Here is a 19,135-nt window from a genome sequence, read left to right as displayed (position 1 = left end):
CACTGGGAATACAAATACAAATAAATTATTTATCACAGGGTCGTTTAAAATTTCTTAGGGAAAAATATACAGAATATTTACTGCTCTAGTTCCCCAGTCCATACTAAGGTTTTGACATCAATGAAATCAAGCTGGAAAATCATTACAAGATTCTCCAACCCTCTGGGGAAGAATCAGCCCTTCTGAAAAAAAAAAATGGAATTGAGGTTTTAGGCTTAAAGAAAGGAAAAAGAATGATAGCTGTCTTCAAGAATCTAAAAGGCTTATTCCTGCTTGGCTCTAGAACAGGGGTTGGTTAACTCCATTTCTGGGCCAGATTTGACCTTTAACCCTGCAGCTGGAGGCTATATAAAAGACAGGTGGCCCCATTTTGCCCATGGGCTGTAGCTTGCCAATTCCTGCTCTTGGGAGCAAAGCTAGGAGGAATCAATCAAACACACCAAGAGGCAAATTTTCACTCATCATAAGGAAAGTCAAGTAGGTCAATGAACATTTATTATGGACCTATTACATATCAGACACTATACTAAGAATGGGGTCATCCTACCAATTAGGACTGTATGGAAATTTAATGTGCTGAAAGTGAGCTCCTCATTACTGGAAGTCTTTAAATTGGAGCTTGATGTTCCTTTTTTCCACTGTGATGGACTACCATATAGAGAATTGTTCAAGAAGGAGTTAAACCAGATGTCAGGGCCAGGTAAGTATTTAAAGAATGAATCTGACCTGATTTGAAATTTTCATTTAATTAACTATGCAGGATATTGTCACTGGGAGGGAAAAAAAAGTCTTTGCCAATATTCTGAAATTTCTTTTATAGATTTGTGATTAACTTCTAATTATAAACTAATTACCCTGTTCATTATCATGAAAGATCTTGTGTGTTGAAATAGAATCTATAAATGATACCAGCAAGGCAGCAGCAGTTTTAATTCATTCTCATATCACTATCTCCTTTTTTCTTCACCAAGAACATACAGAGAACCAGACTCCTGCTGCTGATCTCGTGGTTTATTTTCACTAGTGAGCATTAAGACACAGTGACAGTGTGATTTCAGCAGCCAGAGAATGAATGACTCAGGTGAACGTTCTGAATTTTACTTCTAAGGGAAGTTTTAAGGTGATTGATAAGAGAAAAAAATGGACTGTTTCTAGGTAGCAGCAGCTTAGATGGATCAATGAAGCAGCTGGTTTGGAACAGATAGGAGGGGGAGGGAGGGAGAGAGAGAGAGAGAGGGAGAGAGAACATGTGTGTGTGTGTGTATGTGTGTGTGTATGTATGTATGTCTTTCTATGTGTAAGTATCTGTAAGTTTACATATACATGTTTGTATTCAAGTGTTTATCCACAGACACTGATGAACAACTAACTCCTATTGCCCTAGAAGATGAAGTGGAAGATTTCAAAGAACAGAAAATAATATTATCTCTACCCAGAGAGGAAGGATTCAAATATATTTGGGGTTGCTATTTTTTGGTTGCTTACATACTGCCATACTAGATTTAATCTTTCTATCGGTGTTCCCTTTTCTGTTGTAAATGATACCATCAACCCCTCCTATTCATTGGTTGCCTACCAGGAAATTTCGTTATCCCCAGAAACTTAGAAATTGCATCTTGTCTCAATCCTGTTCATTGTAAAGGCAATAGCATCCAGACATCTCTCATTCTGTTCAGAAGAGAAAACCATTGCCTCCCACACATCTGCCAGAGATGTGCAATTTGAAATCTCCAATGAAAGATTTGTAGCAGCTCATTTACCTAGGTGGGGGTCCCACTAGTGGAAAAGGAAGTCAGGCATGTATAAATCCCAGTTGTTTGCAATCTGCTGGTCCTACTGAGTTCTTGCTCTCCTGGGCTCAGTAATAAGCATTCTTGCCTTCTGTCTGCAAAAAAGAAATTTCAAAAGTTACCCCCAAGATATATAAAAGGTAATTCCTGGTTGTTGTAGAATTTGTGGCATGTCTTTGTTTTCCTGCCTAGGGATCATGATTCTCTTTCTCTCAGGCACAAAAATACATGAGAATGATTAAGCAAAATAATTACCATAATGATTTATTAAGATGAAGCATGGTCTAGGAGCCAGGAAGACCTGTGTTCAAGTGTTGCCTCTTGACATAAGTTAACTTTTTGACCAAAACATATCACTTCACTTCTCAGTACTCCCCCCAAAATTCACTAGTATTCTAAGTTATAGGAGAATGAACTTGAGGATTTGTATCAATGCCAGTTTCCAAGCACAGTTTCTCTATATGGATGAAATCATAGGATTGGACTGTCCCTCCCCACCCAAAAAAATCAAAAGATCCACAATGCAGATCAAAGCATACTATTTTCACTTTCTATGGGGGTTTTTGGAGGGGTTTTTTGCCTTCTGTTCTCTTTCTTCTTTTACAACATGACTAATGTAAGAAATAAGTTTAACATCATTGTATATGTATAACCTATACCAAATTCCTTGCCCTCCCTGGGGAGAAGAGAGGAGAGAAAGGGAGGGAGAAAAAATTGAAACTTGAAATCTTATGAAAATGAATGTCGAAAACTATCTTTACATGCCATTGGAAAAATAAAATATTATTTACATTTACAATGTAATTGTGAAATATTTAATAAAATAAAAATATGTGAAAAAGAAATTTAATAAAATCTTAAAAATTAAATCTTTAAAACCAATTGTAAGGGCTTCATTAGATGGCTTCCCCCTAACTCTGTCAAAAATACCTTAAGGAAATATTTTCATGTGCATTTAGAAGTCAATAAATGCTTTTCCCTTCTCCTTTAAATCAGGATGAGGTCAGGGCCTGCTAAATCACATGGGATTCTTTTAACAGGTTAAAGGTTTTTCTATGTCTCTCTTTTACATTCCTGTTCTGTCGTGTTATAGGCTATAATATCTTGCAAACAGCAGTCAAGCAACCTAAAGGAAATCATTAGAGAAATGTATAGTTAAAAAAGATGTGATAGTCATTTAGCAAGAGCAAGGCAAAGCCAAGCAATGGACAGCTGCATGTGGAAGTGGTGTCTTTGTGATGATCAAGAAGCAAAGCAGGCTCCTCAAGATGTTGAGTCAGCCCTCTCCCATCCCTTCCACTTACCATGTCCTCCATGGTGGAATTATGGGCAGATTTAAGTGAGAATGGGTTATGAACTCCATCACTGGAAAGGATGCATGCTCTAAAGAGATCATAGATCCACTGATGAAATTTTTTGTATGTCTACATATTTCCCACAGTCTAACAGATAAGAAATGGCATTCTTTAAAATGAAACATCCTATGGATGACTGCACTCTTGAGACACATGGAAGCAAAACTATCTTTATTCCCAGGGACTAACCTAGTTCTGCTACAATTCTCCTCATTATTTTTGCTCAACTTTCCTTGTCCAAGAATCCCACATCTCATCTCCACAATATTAATTATTCTAAAAGGAAAATGAGAATTAGTGGCCTTTTTTTGGAAACCAAATGAAGTCTATGTAAAACTGCTAATTAACTGCTAATTCCTAGGTAAACAGCACAAGGGCTAGAATTTGTACAGCTCACTGAAGGCCTGCATGAAATGATCCTGCTTGTCTATCTAAAGAAATTAAATAATATGGTTTTTGTTTTCTAAGTCAGGAAACCAGAGTAAAAGGGAATTAAATCACTTGGCCAGGACAACCAAGTTAAATAGCAATGGGGTACTTGGAGAACTAAACCAGCCAGATGAATACAGCTAAACAGAGTGCAGAGGAAATAGTCTTCAAGATAGAAAAAGATGGACAATAAAAAGGGAGAAGGCAGAGGAGAAAAAGAGGAACAGAGTCAAAGAAAAATAGACAGAGATGAACACAGATAAGGAGAAAGTAAAGAGGAGGGAGAAAGAAACAGACGGAGGGGGAAAAGAAAAAATGGGGAAAGAGGCAGAAAAGAGACAGAGAAGGGTGAAAGAGAAGGGTGAAAGAGAGGGGAGAGAGAGAGAGAGAGAGAGAGAGAGAGAGAGAGAGAGAGAGAGAGAGCACACCAGATAGGGAGGAGGGGGTGGGGAAGACATAATATTCTTTGGAACCTTTAGCCTCTCAAGGGAGCCATTCATTTTTCAGCTTCAGGAAATCTTCACTAGATTGTACCTTCACAGCATTCCATAGGTTTCACCCCCACAATGCAGGGGAGAATCTGCCTTTTGTCAAACAGCCTTTGGTTCTGTCAGTGGTTTCATCCTCACTCCCCTGTCTCCCCTCCCTCTTCACCCTGTATATCCCATGAGAGCCATCACATAATGAGTAGTATAACAGAGGGAAACATCAAAGCTGCCAAATCATTCAGCGAAGGACTGGAACAGGCCAGAGGATCAAGAGATGATGATAAAGGAGGAAACAACCTCTGGGCTGTCAGATGATTGGATTCTCCATGGGAGGTTGGGGGAGGAGGGGTCTTAATGATCCACATCAAGTAAGTGAGATGAATTGATTAATTGTTTCCAGTATAGTAGTTGATCACAAATGGTGGTAGCTTTATGATTAAAAAAAATTAAAGCCATCCATCAAGTTCAAGTTTTAAAAGGCAGTGGGTAAAGGTGCTAGATTTAGAATTTAAAAAGCAAAAGCAAAAAAAAAAACCCCTAGGTTTGACTCCCAACTCTAAAGTTTATATTATATGAAGTGCTCCTACACAGGCATCTGTTTCCTCATCTGTAAATTGAAGGGGTTGGCCCATATAACCTTTAAGGTACTTGCCAGGTTTAAATCTATGTTCCTAATCTAAGTGATTCTAGAGCTAAGGAGTTAATAACAGCCTTTCAAAACAAGACCCTCCAAGTTCCAATTCAGTACCCTTCAATTCAGCAAGTATTTCTCAAACACTTACAGGCACTATGCAACGTTCTAGAAATACAAAGACAAGAAACAAACATTCCCTATCTTCAATCCTTCGATTGTTCTGGTTTGAGGATGGCAAGTAAGGGACCATTGACTGAGAAATGATTCTTGGGTGGGAAGTAGAACAAAGTTACTCAAAACAAGGGCACAGGGTGAGGAGGGAATGGCATTGAAAACTGGTACCAAAGGTCTAACTGACACTTTTTTGACCCTGGGCAAAAAAACAGAGTTTGGGTAGGGGAACAGATCACACAGCCTCAAAGGATCCAGTGAAAGATCCAAGACATGAGGACACTGGCAGGAGACAGACAATGTAAGTGGGAAAGAACAGGTCAAGAGAGGAGAGGAAAGGAAAGGACAGGACCCAGCAAGGTCATGGCTGATGAGTAATTATTCTTCTTAACTAGGGGTGAAATTCAGCTGTTTTTAACCTGATAAAGAAGTAAAAGTCTTTTCTGTACTCTAAATTTTGATGCCCTAAGGCAAAGTACTCATTGGTTTATGTGAACTAGGATCATAGTTTAGAACTGAAAGGAGATATCTGGTCCAATCCCTCATTTTTAAAGATGAGGAAACTGAGGCTGAGAGAGTTTAAATGACCTGTTCAGGATCATAGCTAGTAAGTGGTTGAAGCAGGATATAAATTATGAATTGGTTAACTCTAGGTTCAGCACCCTACCCCTACACCAATGAGGCATCTCAAACTGCTGATCTCAGATCTCAAAGTTTCAAATGACGCTTTTGGACACCCTAATTTGTCTCTAACATGAGCTCACTTCCTGGTCTTATTGAATGGTATCTCATTCATGCTAACAAAATCTTCACTTCTAAAATTACTTTCAAGTCCTTTCTTTGTCTCTCCAAAAGAAATGTCGGAGAAACAAAAGGTTTCTCAACCCAAATCTCTGAAATAAATCTTTGCATTAGGGCACCAGTGAAATAATAATCCCTTGCCAGAGTTCTGTCGTACTAATGATGTATTAATGTCAGCCTCTATTGTAGCACCATTGCTCCGATGATGTGCTACTCAATAACTTGGCACTACTTGTCAGAAACGCAGTCAGGTAGCTCAAGCTTTGCAAATTTAATCTGAAAAATCTTCATAATTTAAAGAACTATTGAGGGAAAAAAGTTGTTAGAAGGTAGGCATACCAAGTCTCTAGTCTGCTTTGAGCATGTCAGAATCAGGAAGGTCATAAGAGGAGCAAAAGGAAAAACTGAACCAGCATGCTCAAGATGGAAATCCCTAATACTTACAGATATCTTCTCTCATGACTAAATTCTCCCCAAGTGTATTTCAGGCTGTAAGGTGAAATAGCTTTGGAAATATTCAGTTTTGTAGCTACTGAGAAAAACTAGGCTAGGTGTGTTCATGGCAAAAGCATTGGTATCAGACAATTCAGGCTCAAGTCTTGGTTTTCATTTGTGACTTTGTGTGACTTTGAGCAAACTGTTGAACTTTAGTTTCTTAGTTTCTTTATCTGTAAACTAAGGAGGTAGGGTTAACCTCTAAGGTTCCTTCTAGCTATAAATTGTGTTAAGCTATTGCTATTTTAGCTCATCTTTCTCTTTCTTTTTAAAATAGATTTTCATGGCAGCCTTAAGTAAATGTATCTACTCTATGACTCACTTTGTTTTAAAGTCATAGTTCCCAAACTTTCATTATGAGTACTTCTTGATAATACCAAAATATTTCACTGACTTTGACATGATATACTTTTTTTTGACTGAGATATGATACATAGTGACAAAATCACTATGAATTCAGGAAGGCTTTTAAATGAATTTTTTTAATTTGATTCATCAGAACAGTATTTGTATTCATCTGAAAAATAGCCATCAATTTATTATTTAATTACTTTATTCTGCAAAGAGAATCTTAACTTCTATATCATCCTGACTCATTGAATTAGCAGGTTTAGATCTAAGACAGGTGAGGAACCTTTTTTTCCTGCCCAGGGCCATTTGGCTATTGATAGCATTATTCATGTTATCTACAAAATTAACAATTTAAAAATTAGCCTGAAATATTTCATCAAGTATTTAATTAATTCATCTCTAAAAAGCTCCTAGATTTATTGAGTTTGGAGACTTTCCTGGGGTTGCCTTGGCAGCAACAGACCAAATGATTTCAGATGTTCCTTAGGTCACCTTTAAGAGATTGGAAATCTGGGTAAAGCAATGACAGTTTCAACCTTGTATCTAGATCCACATCCATTATTTAGATTTTCATTCAAAAATTTGCTACAACATGTATTGACAAAAAAGTATGGGTCATGTCACACTGCTTGGTGTGTATATGGCTTATGTGAACTTGATTATTCTCAAAGACCTCTTCTTTAGAGAATAATCCTAGTTATAAGATAGCTGAATCATTTATAAGGATGCTTAAACTGTTTATAGGGTTACCTCTTCCACTAAAAATCCATGATTTATTCTTGTATAGTCACACAAGTCATCCTTCATATTTTGAATATCCTCCCTTGTCATCTCTGCCTATTGACATTCTTGATTCCTATTGAAGCCCAGCTTAGACTACCTTCTGGATGAAGCCTGCCTGATTATCCCCAGCAAAAATGTTCTCTTCCTCTTCAAGTTTTCCTAAAACATTTTCCTGGATCTCTCTTTTGCCCTATCATACTCAACTTTGTATTATAATGTTTTGTGCCATGAAGATCCTTCAGTAAAATATTAGCTTCCTGAAGCTATGAGATTTTTCTTTTTTTGTATCTCCAGGGTCAAGCATAATGCCTCATATTGAGTATAAAATTAAAACATGTTTTTCAAATGAATTAATGCCTTAAATAAGGGTTTACATATATAAAATACAACTAATTTTTAAATTTTCTAAAGTTTGGTCTTTGTAAAGTGAACAATTCCTTTGTAAAATGAATGACAGTCTTCTAGTTTATGTTTTATAAATTCAGATTTTGGCATCCCAAGTCATATCTGCATAGTTTTAAAAATGAATCTGTCTGGTTTTATCATTTCAGATGTCGAGCAACTGAAAAACCATATTTTCTATTCATATATGATATTAACAGACAGCTAGGTGGCTCAGTGGATTTGAAAGTGGAATGAAAGACTCATCTTCCTGAGTTTAAATCTGACCTCAGATACTTACTAGTTATGTGAACCTTGGCAAGTTACTTAACCTTGCTTGCCTTAGTTTCCTTATCTGTAAACTGAGCAGAAGGAAATGGCAAACCCACTCCCATATCTCTACCAAGAAAAAAATCAAATGGGGTCACTGAGAGTCAGATTTGACTGAAATATGACAACAACATGATATTTTAACATCTATAAGAGAGCTTAATGGTAATTAGTGGATCTAGTCGGATCAAAATATGTATCTTATTCCCTCTATTTTCTTACTTTTCCTGAACTTAGACCTAATTTTCTAATCAAATTTTAAAAGGAATCAATTAAGTTAAGTGGAAAGAGTAATGGCTTTGGAATTTGTTAAAATATTAGGGCAAGCCTCTTTGTTGTCACATGTTCAGTATTTGTTTTAATAGGACTGCCAGGAAAATGATGAGAGAGAGGGAAAGAGTTCATGGCTTCTGCTCCCAGAAGATGGAGTTATGTCACCCCCACTCTAGATATGGATATTTTTCTCCTTTATCAGACCATAATGATATATGAGGATCAGTTACAAGAATATGTGCACATCTTATCTCAGGGTCTATTCTTTGTCAATATGATCAGTGTCTAAGAAAGGATGCGCTATCAATTTCTTGTTAATTTGGGGGATCCAAAAATGACTTATCTGGATAGATACCTAAGGAAGTCTTCCAAGTTAGTAGTTCCCTATGACTGCCAAGATCAAATTAAAAAAAAACCCACTATATTTGCTCTTCAAAGCTTTTGTTGACCAGGCACTTTCTCTCTTTCCACTTCTCTTCTACCTTACTCCTCTCCATGTGCCCTCTGACTCAATTACAGTGGTCTTCTTGCTCTGCCATACATGAGAAGAAAATCCATCACCCAACTTCTTGCAGTTTTACTGTCTGTCCTCTTCACATAGGCCAAAATAGATCATTTATTATTCTTACTGTTACTAATATTGTACTGCATGGGACCTCTCACAGGTGTACTTAATAAACCTTATTCCAGTATCCAATATATGGGTGGTCTCCTTCCAAATACTCTCATCACAGGGTCCCATTGTCCACTGCAAAGAAATGCAGACTAATGTTTCAAAGCAGTGTAGATCTAATCCACAGATGCACTAATCTTGCTATGTAATCTTTGCAGAGCTATATGGTGTTGACCTGAACATATTGGGCAACTGGGAATTTATTTCACCACTCCACTTATATTTCCTATAATGAACACAGGTCTCTGTACTTTTGCTTTTAAATACTGTAGGTGCTGTCTAGTAACAAGCCAGCTAAAAAGAATACATGGCTCATGACATGTATCATTCATATTATTAGGTTTTCCTTCTGATCAAGAAATATTTAGTTTTTGTTAAGTAAAATGTACATATATATGAATATATTATATATGCTTTTCTTAATTATAAATTAAACACATATGTGTGTTTGTCAGTTTCTTTCCTGGTTCTGCTAAGCTTTCTGTTTATTCATTTTAATTAAATCATTTAGCAATTCAACCTAACTTTTTTTTAAACTTCTTCCATTTTCATAGTGCAAGATCCTGGGACACCTAGTATAGAGCCCTGTTCTTGAAATCAGGAAGAATCAAGTTTCAATCTAGACTCAAATATTAGTTGTGTGAACTTGGGCATATCATTTACTTGACCTCAGTTTCCTCAATTTTAAAATGAGGATAATAGCAGCAATTATCTCCCAAGGTTGTTGTGAGGATCAATACTTAACATAGCACCTGCCTCACAATGTCACTGAATAATTGCTTATACCCTTGAAGGAATTACCAGTTTAGGATAAGATATAGTCCATGCCTGCATGGTCCAAATAAACATGTGCAGAAACAAGATAACAACTCAAATAACTATTTATCAATAATTTAAAAGAGTTTGTCATTTCATCAGTGCAGATACTCCCACCAGTGTAGATTACAGTTCTTCATTGGTCTTGAAGAGATGCTTTGGCTAAAGATGTACCACCTCCAACCAGTCTCTCTGATCTTAGCTAGCGTGATCTCTGCCCAATACCCATAAAGTCTATTGCTTGACTTGAACTTAAAGCCTTCTCAGTTTTGTGGTACCTATCAGAACATACCCTTCACTGGCATAAGCTTTGTTGCAATTCAGCTTTTTGATGTTCATTTATGTCCCACTCTTCATGACTCTATTTGGGGTTTTCTTGGCAAAGAAATTGAAGTGGTTTGCCATTTCCTTCTCCAGCTCATTTTACAGATGAGGAAACTGAGGCAAAGAGGATTAAGTGGTTTGCCCAGGGTCACAAATCCAATCAGTGTCTGAGACCAGATTTATATCCTTCAAAAAGATGAGGGAAGGAGGAAGGAAAGAAAGAAGGAGGGAAGGAAGGAAGGAAGGAAGTACAATCTTCATGAGAAGTAAACATATAATTTGCTTTACTCAACATATGGGATACATCTCTTAGTCAACAAATTTATCATATAAGGAATTTTTAAAGCTGCAGAAATTCTTGAAAACCAAAAACTTGGGCATAAAGGGATTGATTTATATCTGTGGAAGTAGTCATAAAATAGAAATTATAAATGCTTGACTTTTTGAAAAGCAAAACAAGAATAAACATTTAACTTTTTTGCCAGAGTAAGAAGTCAACAATGTTTTTAAGTCCTACATAATCTTTGAATCAGGTTACACTGGTAGAGATAGAGATGACATCTCTGTAATTCCCCTTTTCTATTACATATTATACCTCATAGGGTTATGAGCAAAGTGCTTTATAAAAGCATTATGTGAACATTCTATTTTTATTATTCCTCATGTTTTTGATATTGCTATCAAAGATACCAACAGAGAATGGGGGATTTTGTTCATTAACAAAATCATCTTCTTAATGAGAGGGATACCTATGATGGCAACATAATCAGAATTTCCAACATTTTAAAAACCCATCAATTTGACCAGATTCTATTGTTTAACTCTTTATACCCCTCTTCAGAGCAGCTAGATGTTCACAGTATATAGAACACTGGACTAAGAATCCGGAAGACTCATCTTCCTGAGCTCAAATCTTGCCTCAGACATTTATTAGCTGTGAGATTCTGAACAAGTCTTTAATTCTGTTTGCCTCAGTTTCTTCATCTGTTAAATGACAAGAGAAGGAAATGACAAAACATTCCAGTATCTCTTCCAAGAAACCCCCAAGAGGGTTATGAAAAGTGGAAACTGACTAAAAAAACAGCTCAAGTTTTTCTAATCAAAATTCCATTTGTTCCCCCCCCCCAAGTTCAGTACAACATCTACTGGAAATATAAATTATATTCAATGAGGTTATAAGAAAGATGAAATTGATAAAAAAATAATAAAGGAATTGGTCTTGCTAAGCTGCATTTCTTTTTTCCCCCCTTTCTTTAGAGGAGGATAAAAATGGTCTCCAATCATTTACCATCTTTGTTTTATTTTTAGTAACCTATTTGGTACTTTATGTCTCTAGTAGGAAAAAAAAGGGAAAAAAGTCAGAAAGGGAAAAGGGTTTTTTGCTCACACTTTTACCAGTTTTCTTGCTCTAGTCCCCTTTCTGTGGCAGAGATTGAATCTCAGGTGGTTCTCAAGTTTCCCTCAGCTAATTCACAGCATCCACTGTTGCAGATTTAGTTCATATTGTTGTTACTTTGTTTATCAGAACACTTTTGAGCATCTGCAAGTAGGAAGGAGGCACAGAACAGAGCCCAGCATAGTACACCAAGGAGAGAAAGCACCATCTGATTAGCCCAAGCCCAAGCAACTAAATAGGTTTGTTTCAAAAAAGCACAGAAAATTTGTAAGATAAAGATATCCCTGGGAAGTTCCAAGTTGATGATCACCTAGGTTGGGTGTTGATAAAGAAATTCATTGCTTTTTCACTCCCCTGAGAGCAATCAATCAACTCAGCAGCTTTGGCCACATTTTCCATCACAAACTTATAGTGAACAACAGGGGCCAACACAATTGTTCAAAGGTAGGCAGTACATTTTTAAAAGAGCTCTTCATCCTCTATCTCCCCTCCTCCAATCTCTTATTTTCCTTAAATATATGAAAAGTGAAGATATTAAATGTTTCTGAAAGTGAGGAGGCAGAGTTCATTCACTGAAGAGAACTGTTTCCCAGACAATTCCAAGGACTGTCCAAGTTTCTCAGGTGGGGTCAGTCAGAATACTCCATCCTGAGCAGTGGCCCCTGCTGTCCCATGAGTCCCTCTGTCAGTTATAGGCATCTTGGGATGGGATACAGGACTGATGACTCCAGCTGTCATCTTTCATTCTTTCTCTGTTTCTTTTGAAAATATATCTGACATATAGAAAACTGGTGTTATGCTGATTTTGCTTTGTGTTGACGATAATGGGCCATCATCAGTCAAAAATAATAGTGTGGAGAAAATAACACTGAATTTAGAGTCAAGACACTATTCTGAGTTTTGGTTTGAGTCTTTTCTTACCACGTGACTTTGAGAAGGTGACTTAGCCTCTATAAAATAAGAGGTTTGGACTAATGGATCTTAGGGTCCTTCCTAGTTCTAACGTTGTGACTGAAGAAATCAGAGTCTAGAATAAAGGGCATAGGCATGACTCTATTTTCTTCTTTCAATTGCCAAAAGTTCACTTTCTAATCTCTTATATATACTAGAAGTCCTTACTAGGGAGTTTATAGCTGGAACTCTACAACTCACTACCTATCTACCATAATTGACTTTGCAAAGGACTTTAGTTAAAATCATTAAACATGAGACAAAAAGTGAAACTGCTGAAACAGCAACAACATTGTCAGTTATTTTCTAAAGAACGTACATCTGCTAAAAAATGAAAAACAATCTGACAGAATCTTATTAAAAAGGAAACTTTCCCATCATGGAACATAAGTTGATTGAGAATGAAGGAAAAGATCAGGATAATGTAGAGGAAAGGGAAAAAAATGAAGACAGAATGGAAAGAGATGAAGAAAGTTTGGAGAGGAAGATATACATGGCCTCAGTGAAAAAAAGGTACTGATCTTGTAGTTAGAGGACAACTCTGTTATATACTATTATATGACCTGAGGTGAGTCATTTAAATTTTCTGAAATTCAATTTCCTCATCTGTACTATGAGGAGGTAGAGCAGATGATCTCTATAGTCCCTTTCTGTACTAAATCTTACCTTATTACAAATAAAAGGAAAAAATGGAAAGGCTAAATAGCCTTTGCAATATGTTTTGTAATATTTGATTATTCTCCAGAAGAATTAGCCAACACCAAAAGGTACATCTTTGCTGAGAGCTCTGATGATCTTATTAGGGATAAAAACTTAAAGAATGAATTTTCTCCCTTTCAGTCAATTCTTAATGCTAAACTATTAATCTACTTGATATTATGATTATTTATTAGTTGAATGATCAGAGAAGATGAAATAAACAACAATTTATGAATGTGTAGCTCCAGTTCCATACAAAAGTGAGATTAACTTGACTGGACCTTCAAAAAGTGACAAGATAAGACTACCTGCCCTTGAAGCCTTTCCAGCTTGGTAAGACCTATCATAGGTCTAACTATCTACTTTCATAAGTGAACCTAGAATTTTCTCTGTGGCCATACAAGTTATGAAGGCCTTTATGGAAGTATTTAAAAGACAATTCTCTCTTAAGATGCTAAAAAAAAGATGACTTCATCATACACTTATAAATAAATGTATTTTTGTTAATCTCAGCAGATTTTTATCATGCTTTTATTTTCTTGTTAAGTAACAGTACAGGAATTTCCAAAGGGAGTTCCCTAGAGATAAAGTTCAGGAATGAGATCAGTAATCCATCTTTCCTGGGTAGAGATTTCCTCAGATATTGCTCAAATTATGGATGGAGGGAAAGGTAATCCTTTTTTAAAAAATATGGCCTTTTAGATAAGGCTCAAGAGGGGGAAATGCATATTATTTTTTATACTAAACATCATAATTTATCTCTATCAGATAGTACTTTTTATTCATTTTCCATAAGGAACGTTCCTTGTACTTTTCAAATTGTGAACCTTTGGCCTTCTCAATTTTCATTGAGGTTCCTGGTTTCTTGGCAGGTACCTGTGACATGTGCCTGTAGAACTACTTGCTTAATGACCCAATTGGTTCAGCAGAGCTGCTCCTGTGGAGCAGATGACTTTCACAGATGAGATCTGTCTGTGTATGTGTGTGTGTGTGTGTGTGTGTGTGTGTGTGTGTGTGTGTGTGTGTGTGTGCTGGAACATTCTTTTCCCAAAAGATATATTTCCTCTATCCAGATTCTGGTTAAATGGATGGAGTAATATAACAGGAGCCTAAGTGAAGGCTCTGGGACTCAAAAACAGGGAGGGAAATAAGGAAACCTATACATCTGTGATGAACAGATCCACATCAAATTCTTTTCATTTTAAATACTCCCTCTGCTTTCACATCCTTCATTGAGCAAATACTTTATGAAACACCTCAGCTTTGGTAAGAGAAAGCAAAGAAGAAACAGGTCAGAAGAGGACCTTTTAATGACAAGCTAAAAATAAATAATGGGTTCTTCTTCCCCAAGTCAGTTGAAGCGCCTGCTTCCCATGGAAGCCTGGAACACCCTAGAATTCAAGAGGACTTTATATTTGTAGTACATATCCAATGTCTCAAAGCACTTCTATCTCATTTTGTTTCCTTTCAAAAAAACCTGGATATAGGGGCAGCTAGGTGGCACAGTGGCTAGAGCACGCGCCCCGGAGTCAGGAGTACCTGAGTTCAAATCTGGCCTCAGACACTTATTAATTACCTAGCTGTGTGGCTTTGGACAAGCCACTTAGCCTCATTGCCTTGCAAAAACCTAAAAAAAATAAACAAACCTGAATACACAGAAGTCATCATTCTCATTTGACACAGGAAGAATCTGAGACTTGGCAGATATTCTTTTGCCAAGAGTATTAGAGCTGGACTCTCAAACTTGGTTAAGAAACCTCAGGTAAGGGTTCTTAACCAGAGATCTAGGAATTAGTGATTTTATAGTTCTATTTATTTTATTTTGTACACTTAAATTTCTCTGAGGACAGTCAACAGACTTCATCATGTAGCTGCTGGCAACTTGAGTTTGGTATCATTCAGATTTGGGAAAGCATGGGTAGAAATAAAAAAAAATATTAAAAAGGTTACAAGACATAGGAAGGGCTAGGGGGAGAGAGAGAGAGAGAGAGAGAGAGAGAGAGAGAGAGAGAGAGAGAGAGAGAGAGAGAGAGAGAGAGAGAGAGAGAAGAACAGCCAAGCAGCATTGGCTGAGTCATGGTCAGAGAAGACTGTGACCCTGAGCCAGTCCAACCCAGGTTTTTATGTCTTGCCTCCCATCCAGAAGTCAAAAGGTGAACTCCCTTCCCCTTTACTGGACCCAGAATTAGGTAGAGGGTAAAGCCTAAAGAGATCATGATACAAATTTTACATTCAAGAATGGGGAGGGTCTCCACCCAAGCAGCTTTGAGATTACAATTGTACCTGTTAATAATTCCCTACTTCAGGTCAATTTATATCTCCACCCAAATTTTTTTCTGTTACATTCACAATTCTCTTCCTCTTTCCCCTGCATCAATCAGATTGTCAAAAGGATCTATGACACAAGCAAAAGTTAAGGGGATTGAGGAGAGTCTTAAAACAAACATAAAATTCAATGTCTATCCAGTTTCTGAATAGCATAGCTTGGTTCTCTCAGGAAACTTATCTCTTTTCTGATTAGCATCATGGATTGAAACTTGGTCTGGAAGCCAGGCACACTTGACTTCAAGTGCTGACTGTATGACCCTGAGTAAGTCAATGAAATCTCTCAGAGATCTAAGCAGATCTCTAAGGATAGTAAATTGCAAAGGTGTCAGACTACTTTGGTGAAGGGAGTTCCTGATCCAGGAGTTTCCAAAGCAACTAAATCACAAGCCAATTCCAATTTTTATTTTAGAACTATTGCTTAGCACAAAAAAGTACATATAATTCTTGAGAGAAGAGTAATGCATCAAAACTCCTTTCTTTTTTTTTATCAAAGTTCAACCCTCCTAGAATACACACACACACACACACACACACACACACACACACACCCCAAAATAATGAGATAATCTCTGGGACGCCTCTACTACTAATACTATGAGTTTCCCCAATTAAAAAAAAAGCCTTACTTTGGTCAGTTTTCGTTGCAAATAAATCTATGGGTATTATTATAAATACAAGTTATCATCAAGATAACTTTTATACAGTATTTTTTGCCCAAAGCAACAGTGTAGTTTTCCAGTCTGATATATACCAATCATGGTAATTATCTTTTCCTTTCTCTTTAAATACCACAATTAATTTCTGCATGTAGAAAAAAAATGTGGTTACTTCACAGTTCACTTACTTGGGTTCTGTGGTTCCATTGCATTCCACTCCCATTCTAACAAAAGACTGTTTTATTTGCAGTTTCTAAATATGACCCTCCTATCTCTGATTTCTGTGTCTTTGTACTCCCCTATGCCTAGAATGTGCCACTTTTCTCACTATGGTCAATGAATCCCTAACTCCTTCAATACTAAGCTCAAATCTTATCAGAAGAGCATTTTTGGTCCCTGAACTGCTACTGCCTTACTCCCTCAAAATAACTTCAATGTACTATTCTTGTATCTTGTATCTACTTAGTTTTTTGATATATTGTTCTCTCTTAGACGTAAACTCCTTGAGGACAGGAACTACATATTTACCTTTCTTTCAATTCATGTTGACTTGATTGGATGACTGCTGCTAATCCCAACACAATATATATCCTTGGGATAACATTAGGAATAGAACAAAATTTTTAGATTCAGATAGAGTCACCATCCTAGGATACAGTCATCACCATCTTGAGTTGACATTTCTCTAGGCACCATCCCTACATCTATTCCAGAAAAGGTAGGAGTGGTTCAACTGAGAGAGCCTATTAGGTGCCCCACTTCAAGGGAAAGTGTTTCAATCATTAGCATAGTTCCTAAGGCCACAGGCTAAATGAAATCAGCCCACCGACAAATGGTTCCTCAGGTTTAAATTGAAAATACAAAGCCAGCCCCAACATTGTACCTCATTCAGCTCCCCAGGCTCTGCACCATCAGCCTCATTGTTACTATGACATTAATAAGGAAGAGAAGGGCTGGGGAGAGTTTTGTAGACTGACATTGCATGCAAGCTGGCTAATCGATTCTTTTGAATGCATCTATATGGGCGAATGAGCAAGTCAGAATTCACTGTCTCTGCCCTAACAATTGGAAAAATAAGCCCAGCTATCCCAAAATAGGATAGGTAAATTAGTCAATTAGATTTTCGAAATTTTGTTAACTTTGAATTTATAAGACATCCTTAGTTGTATCAAAAAAAAAGAAAAATCATTTTTCCTTAATAAATCATTTTTAACCAGGTCATATCTCCTTAAATAGAAAAATGTGAATTTTCTTTAGAGGTTTAGAGCTTGAAATTGTCATGCTCATGGTATATATATTTTTGCACAGGCTTTATTTTTCACAAGGCAGCAAGCTGCAGCTCAACAGAACCAAAAAATTGCTTCTGTTATATGGGGACTTCGATTTCTAATAACAGTGCAATGGGAAATAATCATTTTTCCCTGTCCATTGAACATATTTACTGAGCAAGGCAAGATACCAAACAGTGCTTGTTGCTAGTTATTCAGTCCTAGAGCCAAGTCAGACAGCAGAGGAGAGATGAATACGGTAATGCCTTTTCTTTTCTCTCAGTTTCTTTTCCTGACCCTCACCTCCTTTGACTTCATTCAATAGCAGGCAACATTTATACTTACCCAAGATGGGATTAGGGGGATTTATTTTTATTATCATTATTATTATATGAATATTTTATTTCATGTTCAATTATATGCAATAGTACCTATCATTTTTCTAAGGTTTTTGAACTCTACAATATCCCCCCATCCTCCCTTTTCTCCCCCCCCTTCCCCGCAGAAGACAATCTGATAATCTTTACATTGTTTCCATGCTATGCAGTGATCAAAATTGAATGTGTTGAGAAGAAAAAAAAAACATGGGATGGGGGATTTAATTTTGCTGTGTATTTGTTTGAAAACTAAGGATGTCTGAAATTTATGAGTAAAATTTTAAAATACTCAGTGAAATTTACAGCAAGTCTTCTGAATTCACAAGAGATAGATGTAGTTTTATATTAGATATTCATAACTTTTTTCATAGCTATCCATTCAGAGTAACCCAATAGTTTAAAACAACACATAGATTTTTAGGATACCCCATATATACCATAATTGTTGCATGAATCAAGGTATAGTAATATAATAAAATGTTACATGGCACTACAAAATGCCAAACATAACATGAAACAAGTATGGAAAATAAATTGCTTATGGTAGAACAGAATATGGATTTGGAAGTCAGAGTTAAGTTTGAAGTAGAAGAGCTGAGTAAGAATCAAAATCATATAGTAACAGAGTCACTCTCATCACCTATAAATTTTAGGGAGCTAGCCTTGATTTCTAAGGTTCCTCTCTTAGTTCTTATTCCTCTGACTTCATGTCCTATTGTTGCTGATTTGAGTTCTTCACTGCCTGTGAAGAATCATGATTCAGACTCAAGAATGCAGGTGTGGAAAGAAAAATAAAGATTTATTTTAAAAAAGTTACAACACAGAAGAAAGTGATAGAAAAATTAAGAAGAATTTAAAGAGTAGACCTGTGGATTGCTGAACTCGTCAGACCAGCTGACCAGGGTTCAACAGGAGTCTGGAAGGTAAAAAGAGAGCAAGCCCCTGCCTCAGATCTCCTTAAATTCCCCCACCACCACCACAGAGTCCAAATAGGACTGGTGACTTGGGAGTGACCCAAGTCCCACATTGGAGATTTTGCCTTTTGAGGAGGGGTCTCTGGCTGCCCCACCAAAATAGAATGTAATTCAAAATCAGGTTGAAGGTCAGGTCCTCAGGCCTTGGCCCAACCAATAAAGAAAGAAGGCAGATCCCCTTAACAATGCAAATAAAAAATTTACAAAGTTTGTCTCCAGCTGAACCCAACACTCCCTATACCCATGTTTCTTTGCATCACTATAACTAACTTAAGAAATATGAGATTCAATGAGAAATGTATATAAAGGTATTTTCTGAACCTTAAAAAAATTGTGTAATTATCAGCTATTAAGATCATTAGATGAATAGTTGTAAAATATGATTAGGATAA

Source organism: Macrotis lagotis, chromosome 8 (genome assembly GCF_037893015.1).
Source record: "Macrotis lagotis isolate mMagLag1 chromosome 8, bilby.v1.9.chrom.fasta, whole genome shotgun sequence".
Classification (NCBI taxonomy): Eukaryota; Metazoa; Chordata; class Mammalia; order Peramelemorphia; family Peramelidae; genus Macrotis; species Macrotis lagotis.
Note: the sequence above shows the minus strand (reverse complement) of the source record.